Genomic DNA, 12,862 nt, shown 5'->3' with positions numbered 1-12,862 from the left:
TTTACTTGATTAAGTAGAATTTTAGTAAAATCCCTTTTAATGATATTGGGTGTTAACCAAGACCCTTCTCATTTTGGAAGACAGCCAGGTTAGAAAGACATCAGTTTGGAAGCCTTCTAGTTTGATTAGATTTTTTTAAGAAACTAGACACTTGATGGAGTAAACATGCTTTCTGCCAATGATTACCTTCCCAGGCCTGCCTTAACAATAATTTCAGCTGAAGCTGTTTCCATATGATGCCTTCTTCAAAAAGTGCCACTTCTATCCAAAAAGCCATTTGTATAACTAATTAGTTAAACTCAGTTCCATACTACTACATATTCATTCACTGAAGTATTTTTAGGACCTGTGTTCCAGGGAATAAAGCAGTGCTCCTACGTCTAGTCTAGGCAGACAACACACTGTGATAGGTATTAATATTATGAAGATGAATACAAGGCTTAGTGGTAGGCTGACTGTGAGGGCAGGGCCACAGGAGCGATGGTGAGACAGCATGACAAGGACAGACCCCAGAAGGGATGGCAGTTGGGCTGGGACCTAAATGAAAAGGAGCCAGCCATTCAAAGAACTGGGTTTGTGGAAGGAGGTCTACTCTAGTCAGCAGGAGTAGCCACCGCAAAGACCAGAGGTCAGAAACGAGCTGGCTGTACCTGAGGAACTAACAGGCCAGTGGGGCTGCAGGACAGTGAGTAAGCCAGGACATGATAATGGGTGAAAGGACTCCAAATCATGCAGACACATCCTGTTTACTCCATTAGGATCTCTAGAATGTGTCTCCTCCTTTTCATCTCCACAATTACTTTTGTATGATAGCATTCACTTGAGTTGTTCATTGACAGATGTACTTTTCCTCGTTTTCTGTTTAGTCAGTTCCTGTTCCTCCTTCAAAACTCATTCCAATCATCATCTCCTTAGAGAAACCTTTCCCAGCCCAGCCACCCTGACAGAGTTGGGGGCCCCCTCCATGTTCCTAGCTACCTTCTGCATACCTCTACTCAGCATTACCACACTTCACTGTCATTGTTTATCTGCTTTGCATGTTTTAGTTTTGCATCCCCAAAACCACAGCTAGGTACCCCAAGGTGCTTGTCAAAGAAATACTTAAAATACCACTAACCCTACAGCTGAGCTGATCACTGCCTCACCAGACTTAATGGACTGGAAATGCTGGAGCATGGGGCCCAGCATTTCAGATGCTTCCCACACATGGCCAGATTTGGGGAACATACCTACAGCAGGGTGAAATTTAATTGCTGTGCCATTTTAATAACTGTTCTGCATAATTAGTACCTATATTATTCAATATCTCCATGTATTTAAAAAATTGGGATTTAAGCTCTAGTCAATCTCATATGACATTGTCTACACTACTAATTGTCTGCATTACTGATTTTACCAAACCCTCAACAATTTTTTTTCAAATGGAAATGTACAATTCCATTTTAGAGGGAACACTTAATAACTATATATTTGGTAAGCAGAATTATACCTTAGCTCTTGAGAGCTACCTGGTAACTAATACCTAAACTTTACCACTCTATTCCTAGTGCTTAGCAGAAAGTCCAGAGACATATGTATTTACTAAATGAATAAATAATTATTGATTTTACAAGACCCTATATCAAATTCCTAAAATTCCGAACTCAAATTTCAAATATAAACTATTAATACCTAATTTGAGAAGTCTAATAGAAATTCACACTCTCCTATTCGGTATTATTTTTCACACAAAATAAAAAAGTTTAGATTTATTTTGCAGATTATATGTCAATTAAAATAGGTTCATATGCATAAATTGTTAGAGTAAAAACCAAACTTGTGAAGGACACTCAAAAAATATTAATAATTTTTTTCTACTAAGTTTTTTAATCTATCAAATCAAAATGAAATGATCCAAAACAACATTTTCAAAAATCTCTCTAATAGAAGGGCTGAGAGGAAAAAAGAAATAAAATTGAAAATATCAGAAGATGAATTTGAAGTACTTGTCTAAATACATGCTGTCTTGAACACTGCTTTCCAAACTGTGGTCAAGAAGTATTTAAATTTTTTTTAAAATTTGTTGAAAAGCTATGCTTTTGTAAAACAAACAAACACAAACTGTGAATGTGCATGTAAATGCTGCAACAAGGTCAAGTGGCACTCAAGTGTCTACATTCAGTCTTGATTTCTGTACTTATCTTGTTTCAGATCATTTAGCACACGCGAACTCTTTACAGCCATAATTTGAGCAACACTAGCCTAGCACAAAAGTTGAGACTTCTAATACTATTACTTGACTTATTCTATCACTGTGGGTTTGTGGGAGGAATGTGAGGATGCTATTGAGGATCTCAATCCAAGCCTCATACCCCCTCACACTCTGGATGTAATCTGAAACCACATAACTCTAGCTAGATACGATGGGGATACAGGCATTGGGTAAATTCCAATTTCTCCCATTCCAAATGGGAGAAATTGGCCAAAATTAAGGGGCTACAGGCCCCATGCAAATCCAAAATCCAAAAGGGCCATCATTAAACCTTAAATTTCCAAAATGACCCCCTTTGACTTCATCTCTCACATCCAGGTCACTCTGATGGAAGAAGTGGGTTCTCATGGTCTTGACAGCTCTGCCCCTGTGGCTTTGCAAGGTACAGACCCCGGTACAGATACCTCCTGGTTGCTTTCATGGGTTGGCGTTGAGTGTCTGCAGCTTGTCCAAATGCACGGTGCAAGCTGTCAGTGGATCTACCATTCTGGGGTCTGGAGGATGGTGGCCCTCTTCTCACAGCCCTACTAGGCAGTGTTCCACTGGGGGCTCTGTGTGGAGGCACCGACTCCACATTTCCCGTCCACACTGCCCTAGTGGAGGTTCTCCACAAGGCTTTCACCCCTGCAGCAAACTTCTGCCTGGACATCCAGGGATTTCCAAACATGCTCTGAAATCTAGGTGGAGGTTCCCAAATCTCAATTCTTGACCTTTGAGTATTTGCAGACCCAACACCACATATAAGCTGCCAAGGCTTGGGGCTTGCACCCTCTGAAGCAATGGCCTGAGCTCTATGTTGACCCCTTTTAGCCATGGCTGGGACATAGGGCACCAGGTCCAGAGACTGCACAAAGCAGCAAGACCTTGGATCTGGCCCTTGAAAACATTTTTTCTCCTAGGCCTCTGGGCCTGTGATGGAAGGGACTGCTGTGAAGGTTTCTGACATGGCCCAGAGGCATTTACCCTATTGTCTTGTTGATTAACATTCAACTCCTCATTACTTGTGCAAATTTCTACAGCAGGCTTGAATTTCTTCCCAGAAAATGGGTTTTTCTCCCCTAGCACATCATCAGGCTGCAAAGTTTCCAAACTTTTATGCTCTGCTTCCTCTTGAACATTTTGCCACTTAGAAATTTCTTCCACCAGATACCCCAAATAATCCCTCTCAAGTTCAAAGTTCCACAGATCTCTAGGACAGAGGCAAAAAGCCACCAGTCTCTTTGCTAAAGCACAGTAAGACTCACCATAGATCCAGTTTCCAACAAGTCCCTCAGCTCCATCTGAGACCACCTCAGCCTGGACTTCATTGTCCGTATGACTATCAGCATTTTGGTCAAACCCATTCAACAAGTCTCTAGGAAGTTCGAAACTTTCCCATATCTTTCGGTCTTCTGAGTCCTTCAAGTCTCTAGGAAGTTGCAAACTTGCCTACATCTTTCTGTCTTTTTCCGAACCCTCCAAACTGTTCCAACTTCTGCGTGTTACCCAGTTCCATAGTCACTTCCACATTTTTGGATATCTTTTCAGCAGCACCCCACTCCTGGTGCCAATTTACTGTATTAGTTAGTTCTCATGCTGCTAATAAAGACATATCTGAGACTGAGTAATTCACAAAGAAAAGAGGTTTAATTGACTCACAGTTCAGCATGGCTGGGGAGGCCTCAGGGAACTTACCATCATGGTGGAAGATGCAGCAAATATGTCCTTCTTTGCATGACAGAGAGCCAAGCAAAGGGGGGAAGCCTCTTACAAAACTATCAGATCTCATGAGAACTTACTCTCTATCAAGAGAATAGCATGAGGGATCCACCCTCATGATTTAATTACCTCCCACCAAATCCCTCCCACTTCACATGGGGATTAAGGGAACTACAACTCAAGATGAGATGTGGGTGAGGACACAGTCAAACCGTATCAGTATTGACAAAATAAAACAAAAATCATCCTATACTGATCAGATTATTTATGACATTGGTATATTTTATACTCACTTCTTTAAAGTATACACAGATACTACTGAAAAGCAACATGGCAATTTGTTAAGAGCCACAGAAAAACCTCTTTCCTTCAAAATTTCACCATGGGAAATTCATTATAATGAAATAATTCAACAAAAGATTTTCATTACTGTATTATCTATGACATCAAAAAGGAAAGCATACTCACTCCTATATTTGTATTTACTGTGTAAAAAACCTGATTATAAAAATCAATAAAGACATAATTGATACCTGTATCTCACCAAATACACGTTACACGCCAGTATGCATTTTCCCTTGTGAATCCACCAATTTGGAGTGCAATGGCACCATCTTGTCTCACTGTAACCTCCGCCTCCTGGGTTCAAGTGATTCTCCTGCCTCAGCCTCCTGAGTAGCTGGGATTACAGGTACATGCCACCATGCCTGGCTAATTTCTCCATTTTTAGGAGAGTCAGGGTTTCACCATATTGGCCAGGCTGGTCTCGAACTCCTGACCTCATGATCCGCCCACCTAGGCCTCCCAAAGTGCTGGGATTACAGGCATGAGGCACCATGCCCGGCCTTGTTTTTCTTTCTTTTAATGTCCCTACATCCTGGCTTGTGTTGGAAATGATGCTAATAAGGCACTCTCACAAATTAATCCTTCCTACAATATATCTCCTGGCCTTCCTTCTGTTATCATTCTCATCAATTGTTCTGTAGCCCCAAACTATCAAACCAAACTATCTTAGCCTCAGAGCGTATTATGCTGGCTTTCTTTTTGTATGTGTGTGCCTGTTCAGAATCTCCTAGTCCTCTTTTCTACTTGTTTATTTTGGTGTCTTTCAAGATAAAATACCAGTGTTGGGAGTTTTGACTCTAAAGGGTTTGGAACTGGCAGGAAATCATTCTGTAGGTGCTAACAGTAGGCATATAACAGTAGGCTTCATTATATATGTAATATCAGTTTAAATTCAACAGTGATGAATTAAAAAACAAATATAGGGAATATCCTAAAAATAGAGGGGCAAGGATTTTAGCACTTCAAATTGAGTCATGGATAAGCCCAATCTTGGGCATATACTTACACAGCTACTAAAAGAGGTGTTCTTGTGTCAAAAGACAGAGTTATCAATCTAGTAGACATAATTTTCTGGCAATACGGGATTGTAACACAAAGCTGTAATAGTCACCTTTCCCCAGACAAGTGATTAAAAATACAGCAGTAGCAGGTCTGAAGTCACAAGAACACAAAGTAGTGTGGTAATCTCACCATGTGAGCTGGCTTGATTGCTCCCTGTATTTGACCACTTACTACAGGTAGAATTAGCCACTAGTTTATTATACAGTGTAGGGAGAAGACTTCAGAATTGTGCTAAGCAAATGAAAGTCAAAATGTTATCTTAAAAACAAGAAAGTGAATGGCAGTTTATCATAGTTAGGTGTGAGATTTGGGGATTAAGACTGGGAGAAAATATTCTAGTTTTGAGAGAATAAAGATAATATAGATAAATTTGGGCTGGGTTGTAGAATGACTATTTCTGAAGACAGTGATAAAGTAAAAATCAATCATTTAAGGTTAAAACTTTTTGACTGACATACCAAAAGTAACATGAAAAAGGGTTAGGTTAACTGATGAGGCACTTCAAATTGTAAAAGTCCATAGACTCAAAGAGATCTTCACTCATTAGATGAAATTACATACAAATATGCCTGTGGACTTTTTCTTAACAGATGTAAGACCAAGTGCCATAATCACAAAGGGAACATGGGAGTGCAGATATTGCTTCAACATACTGATTTCATTTCCCTCAGATATGTACCAAGTAATGACACTGTTGGATCATATAGTAGTTCTATTTTTAACTTTTTGGGGAACCTCCATATGATTTTCCATAATGGCTTCACTAATTTACATTCCATCAATTGTATGTATAGGTTCCCTTTTCTCCATATACTAACACTTTTATCTTTTGTCTTGTTTGATAACTGCCATTCTAATCAGAGTGAGGTGATATCTTATTGTGGTATTATTTGTATTTCCCTGATGATTAGTGATGTTGAACATTTCTTCATATGCCTGGTTGGTCATTTGTATTTCTTCTTTTGAAGAATGTCTGTTAAAGGTTTTCTGCCCATTTTTATCAGATTTTTTTTTTTTTTGGCTATTGAACTGAGTTCCTTATATATTCTGTATATTAATCTTTAGTTAGATGTATAGTTTACAAATATTTTCTCCCATTCTGCAGACTGTCTCTTCACTCGGTTGACTGTTTCCTTTGCTCTGAAGAAACTTTTTAATTGGATGTAATTCCATTTTTCTATTTTGGCTTTTGTTACCTACACTTTTGAGGTTCTATCCAAAAAAATCTTTGCCCAGTCCCATATAGTGAAGCATTTCCCATGTATTCTTCCAGTAGTTTCATACTTTCAGGTCTTACATTTAAGTCTTTAACACATTTTTTAGCAGATTTTTGTATTTGGTGAAAGGGGTGTGGTTTTAGTCTTATGCATGTGGATATCCTATTTTCCCAGCAGCATTTATTGAAAAGCATGTCCTTCCAATTTTTGTTCTTCATATCTTTCTTGGAAATCAACTGGCTACAGATACATAGATTTATTTCTGGGCTCTCTATTCCGCACCATTGGTCTATGCATCTCTTTTTATGCCAATACCATGCTGTTTTGATTACCACAGTTTTATAGTATATTTTGAAGTCTGGTAGTGTGATGTCTTCAGCTCCGTGTTTTGTGTTTACTTGTTTGGATAAATATTACTTTCACTATTCACATTTTTTGTGGTTTCATATAAATTTTAGAAAGTTTCCTATTTTTATCAACAATGTCATTGGTTTTTGATAGGAAATACATGGAATCTGTAGCTCACTTTGGTTAGTATGGACATTTTAAAAATATAATTCTTCCAATCCATGAAAAAGATACACTTCCATTTGTGCTCTTCAATTTCTTTCCTCAATGTTTTATAGTTATCAGTGTAGAGATCTTTTATCTCCTTTGTTAAATTTAATCCTAGCTATCTTTTTTCAGTAGCTATTGTAAATGAGATTTTCTTGACTTCTTTTTCAGTTAGTTCACTATTAGCATATAGAAATGTTACTGACTACCGTACGTTTTCTATCCTGCAACTTTACTAAATTCACTTATTAGTTTTGACAGTTTTTCAGTTGAGTCTTTAGGATTTTCTATATAAATAAAACGTCATTCTGTTTGCAAAGAGGGATAATTTGACTCTCTCCTTTCCAATCTGGATGTCTTTGTCTTGCTTAATTGCTCTGGCTAAGACTTCCAGTACTATGTTGGATAGAACTGGTGAAAGTGCACAAGAAATTCCCTAGGATGAATCCCACTTGATTGTGGTACATGATCTTTTTAATGTACTGTTTAATTCAGTTTGCTAGTACTTTGTTAAAAATTTCTGCATCTATGTTGGTCAGAGAGGTACTGTTGATAGTTTTCTTTTTTTGTTGTGTGTTACTGGGTTTTGTTATCAGGGTGATGCTGGCCTCATAGAATGAGCTAGGGAGAATTCTCTTCTCTTCAATTTTTTAGAATAGTTTCAGGAATTAGTATTGGTATGAGAATAATGTTGGTTTCATATAATGAGTTTGGAAGAATTCCCTTCTCTTCAATTTTTTGAAACAGTTTGAGGTGGGCTGATATTCTTCTTTGTATGTTTACTAAAACTCAGCACTGAATATGTCCGGGTCTGGGCTTTTCTTTACTGGGAGACTACTTTTATTACTGATTCAATTCCCTCACTTGTTATTGGTCTGTTGAAATTTTCCATTTCTTCCTAAGTCAATCTTGGTAGGCTGTATGTGCCCAGAACTTTATACACTTTTTTTTTAGATTACTCAATTTGTTGGCATATAATTATTCATCATAGTTTCTTGTGATTGTTTCTATTGTACGGGTCGTAATGTTTCCTTTTTCATCTCTGAATTTATTAATTTGAGTCATCTTTTTTTCTTAATCTTACTAAAGGTTTGATTTTGTTTAACTTCAAAAAACAAACTGTGTTTCATTGATATTTGGTATTTTTATTTAGTCTCTATTTTGTACAAATTGTGTTTCATTGCTACTTCGTATTTTTATTTAGTCTCTATTTTGTATATTTCGGCTCTGATAATTATTATTTCTTTCTTCCTACCAATTTTGGGTTTGTTCACTTTTTTCTAGTTCCTTGAGGTGCAGTGTTAGGTTGTCTGTTTGAGATTATTCTGCTTTTCTGATGTAAGCATTTATTGCTATAAATTTTCCTCTTAGGACTGCTTTTGCTGTATTCCATAGGCCTCAGTATATTGTGTTTTCCCATGTTGTCTCAAGAATCATTTATTTTCCATTTTCAACGTCTTTATTGACTCATTGGCTATTCACAGCATGATGTGTAATGTCCACGTATTTTTAGTTTCCAAAGTTTCTCTTGTTATTCATTTCTAGTTTTATACCACTGTGGCCAAAAAAGCTACTTGATACGATCTCTATCTTCTCATATGTGTTAATACTTGCTCTTGACCTAACATATGATCTCTCCTCAAGAATGTTCCATGCACAGTGGAGAAGAATATGCATCTGCAGCTATTGGATGGAATATTCTGTAAATGTATGTTAGATCCACTTGGTCGACATTGCAATTTAAATCCATTGTTTCTTTGTTGATTTTCTGCCTGGATAATATGTCTATTGCTGAAAGTAGGGTGTTGAATTCCTCTACTACTTACGTATTGCAGTTTATCTCTCCCTTTAGATGTAGTAATAATTTCTGTGCTCTAGTGTTCAATGCATATATATTTATAATTCTTATATCCTCATGCTAAATTGATCCCTTCGTTGTTACATAATGACTTTTTTGGTCATTTTTTACAGTTTTTGATTTAACGTCTATTTTATCTGATATTTTATAAACCTGCTCATTTTTGGTTTCGGTTTGCATGAAATATCTTTTTCCATACTTTCACTTTCAGTCTATGTGTATCTGTACAAGTGACGTGAGTCTATAGTAGGTAGCATAAAGTTTTTCTTTTTACATTCACACTATATCTTTTATAATTGGGAAATTTAATCCATTTACATTCAAGGTAATTACTGACAGGTAAAACTTACTCTTGCCATTTCGTTAACCACTTTCTTGTTTTTCTGTATCCTTTGTTATATTCTTCCTTTCTTGTTGTTTGGCTTTGTGGTTTGATGGTTTTTGTATGGTACTAAGCTTTGATTCCTTTCTCCTTCTTGTTTGTGCATCTGCTGTGATTTCTTTCTTGATGGTTATCATGAGTGTAACATAAATAATCAAGTGGTTATAACAGAGTATTTTAAGCTGGTAACAACTTAACTTTAGCTGCATAATAATATTCTAGACTTTTACCCTTCTCTCAACATTTCTCAACCCTTCTCTCAACAAAGTAACATTTTTGTTATATATCTCCTTATTTATTGGGTGCTCCTTAACAACTACTTGTGGCTGTAGTTATTACTGACTATTTTGACTTTTAACCTTCATAGTTGAGGTTTGAAAGATTTACATAGCATCATCATAGTATTGGAATATTATGAGTTTGATTACAAATTTATCTCTGCCTGTGAGTTTTATAATTTCTGATGTTTTCATGACAGTAATTACCTGCTTTTCACTTCTTGCTGTAAGACTCAGCGTAATCATTTCTTGTTAGGCCAATCTAGTGGTGATGCATTATCTCAGCTTTTGCTTGTCTGGGAAAGAGTTTATTTCATGTTCATTTCTGAAGGATAGCTTTGCTGGGTATAGTATTCTTAGCTGACAGGTTTTGTTCTTTCAGCATTTTGAATATATCATCCATTCTCTACTGACCTGCAAGGTTTCTGCTGAGAAATCGTTGATAATCTAATGAAGATATCCTTACATGTGACAAGACACTTTTCTCTTTCTGCTTTTAGAATTCTCTTTGACTTCTGACAGTTTGATTATAATGTGTCTTGGAGAGGACCTTTTGAATTTAATCTATTTGAAACTCTCGAGCTTCCTGGATCTGAATATACATCTCTATCCCAACTTGAGCAATTTTCAGCTACTATTTCATTAAATATGTTTTCTGTGCCTTTCCTCCATCTCTTCTCACCCTCTACAATTATGTGAATATTTGTATATTTAAATGCAACTCTCAAGTTCCATAGGTTTGCTTCATTCTTTTTTATTCTTTTTTTTTCCACCCTCTGGCTGGATTATTTCAAAAGACCTACCTTCAAATTCAGAAATTCTTTCTTTTGCTTGATGTAGTCTGTTGCTGAAACTCTCAATTGTATTTTTCATTTAAGTTCTTCAGTTCCAAGATTTCTGTTTGCACTTTTCAAAAATGCTAACTTTGTTGAATTGCCTTTTTCTGATTTTGTTGAATTGTTTATCTGTATTCTCTTGTATCTTGCTGAGTTTTGTTTTTAATAAACCATTATTTTGAATTTCTTTATGGGCATATTGTAAATTTCCTCTTCTTTGGATTCTGTCACTGGAGAATTATTGTGTTCCTCTGGGGATGTCATGTTTCCTTGCTTTTTCATATTTGTGTTCCTACACTGAATCTACACATTTGGTTGAACAGTCACCTGTTCCAATTTTATGGAGTAGCTTTTTAGGGAAAGATTTATTCCTGCATATGGGTCTTATGCTAGTTGGGTAGGGTGTGTTGGTTTTGGTGCTGGGTGGAGACATCATGTAGTCTCCATGCAATTTCTTCAGCTGTAATCCATGTCAGCAATGTCTGTGAATGCCTTAGTGGCTTAGGCTGCAGATGTCTGTGGCAAGAGTGGTACAGCTTAGCCAGGTTTAGGCTTGATGGGCTGATTTTCAGGTTGACTTGGGGGGTGAACCTACTAAAGGCAGGTTTGCTGAGCTTTTTTTTTTCCTACTGAAGGCACAGGTTCATGCCAGTTCAACTGGTTCAGGCACTGATCTGCCAGGTGAGGGTCTGCTGGGCTGTTTTTCCAGTGAGGAGCAAGGACATGTAGTACTGCAGCCAGCCCAGGGCTGTCTCCCTCATTGTACAGGACCATCTGTTTTTTTGGGGGGTAGCATGCTGCATAGGTGTGGGCACCAGAGCCACAACTGTTCCTGGCCACAGGCACTGAACAGCTGGGATCATGGCATTGTAGTCACCCATGTGAGCATGGTGGAATGACAGTGGAGCCTGAAGAGTGGACAAATGAAGTGGCTACTGGTCCCCTGAGGAGACCACTCAAGCACTGGCTCCAATTTCAAGATGGCACCATACTATAGCAGCTTGGATCATGGGGTGGTGAGGGTACACACATTGTTCATTCTCTGGAGCAATGCAGCTTCATGGAAATTCCTTGAGGCTCTACAAACTGGGCTCAGGGCCTATGAGTACTGTAGAATTCTATCAGAGAAGGACTGCATGTGCCTGCAGTGGTAACAGGGACTGTTGGGGGCCTATGGCTTACGTTTTCCCCATAAGGGGAAGTGCCTCCTGGCTCAAAGTGGGAGACAGGGCAGCAGAGTCAGGGTGTTTTGCTCCCCCTCTATGCTGTCATCCTGGGTTGCCATACTCCACGGGGAATTGGCCACTCACTTTCTGCGCTCCATCACTTTTCTTCAGAGGCTCTAGTCAAATTTTAGTTGTCTGATCTTTTTGGTCCTTTTGTGTGTGCGTGTATTGGGGGGATGGTGATTAACACCGGGCACCTCTAGTCAGACGTCTTGCTCAAGGATCCAATATTCGCTTTTAGGTTCCATAATAAAGAGGTGCTTCTCCCAAAGCTGGTAATTATTTGAATGGTGATCATTTTTGAATGATCTTCTAATGCTCTGTAGCTCAAAACTCGAGAGTTCATCTGAGTACCTATTTGAACCCATCCAAAGTTGTTTCTTGTTGAAAATCTGGCCCCACTGACAACTTCTTATATAGTCTACTAGTGAAAAGAAAAGTGTAGAAGTAGAAATGAAAAGAAACTAGAGTTTAACAAACACCTATAATGTGCCAGACACATATTATTTCATTTAGTCCTTCATGAAGAATTTCATAAAGTGGGAATTACTGTCTCTGTTTTATTAAGGTAAGGTAAAAAGGTCAGCGAGGTTAGGTAACCTACCAAAGATAATACAGTTAGTAAGTGGCAGAACTGGGATTTGGACCCCAGTCTAATAATCCAAATCGTCAATTATTTCTACTAAATCAGGGACTTTCAAATATTTTAATAATGCCCCATAGGAAGAAGTGCATTTTACTTCATAATGCAGTATACAGACAAATATATACCACTGAATAAAAGTTTCAGGAATCAATACTTACCCTTAAAGTATGCAGTGCTATTTCCTATTCTAGTTTATAAGTTAGAAATTGATGGTCACAACTGGCAAAACTATTTTCACAACCCACTAATGAACCATCATATGTAATATCTAAAAATTTTTTTTGACATCAAAAAGGACTAAAATATTTTTTTACATCACAGCCTTTCTCTTTCAGATAAATATGATTCTCAATTTAGGAAGGAATACTAGATTCTTCAGTTATAAAATTTAGTTAACCTTGCCACTTGTACACTTGCTTTGTGGAAGCACGATAAGTGAACAACTGCATTTTAGGTGTTTGTCAGAGGTAATCAAACATCTGGGACAACCAGTATGTGTGAGACATAT

The 12,862-nt window shown here is 37.6% G+C and overlaps 1 protein-coding gene across 3 annotated transcripts in view; it reads right to left on the bottom strand.

Moving 5' to 3' along the window:
- STXBP5 (syntaxin binding protein 5) overlaps positions 1 to 12,862 on the bottom strand; it is a 184,727-nt gene that overhangs the window by 78,695 nt on the left and 93,170 nt on the right. The window lies entirely within an intron of this gene.

This window comes from Nomascus leucogenys, chromosome 3 (genome assembly GCF_006542625.1).
Source record: "Nomascus leucogenys isolate Asia chromosome 3, Asia_NLE_v1, whole genome shotgun sequence".
Taxonomy (NCBI): domain Eukaryota; kingdom Metazoa; phylum Chordata; class Mammalia; order Primates; family Hylobatidae; genus Nomascus; species Nomascus leucogenys.
This window is presented reverse-complemented; position numbering and strand designations above follow the sequence as displayed.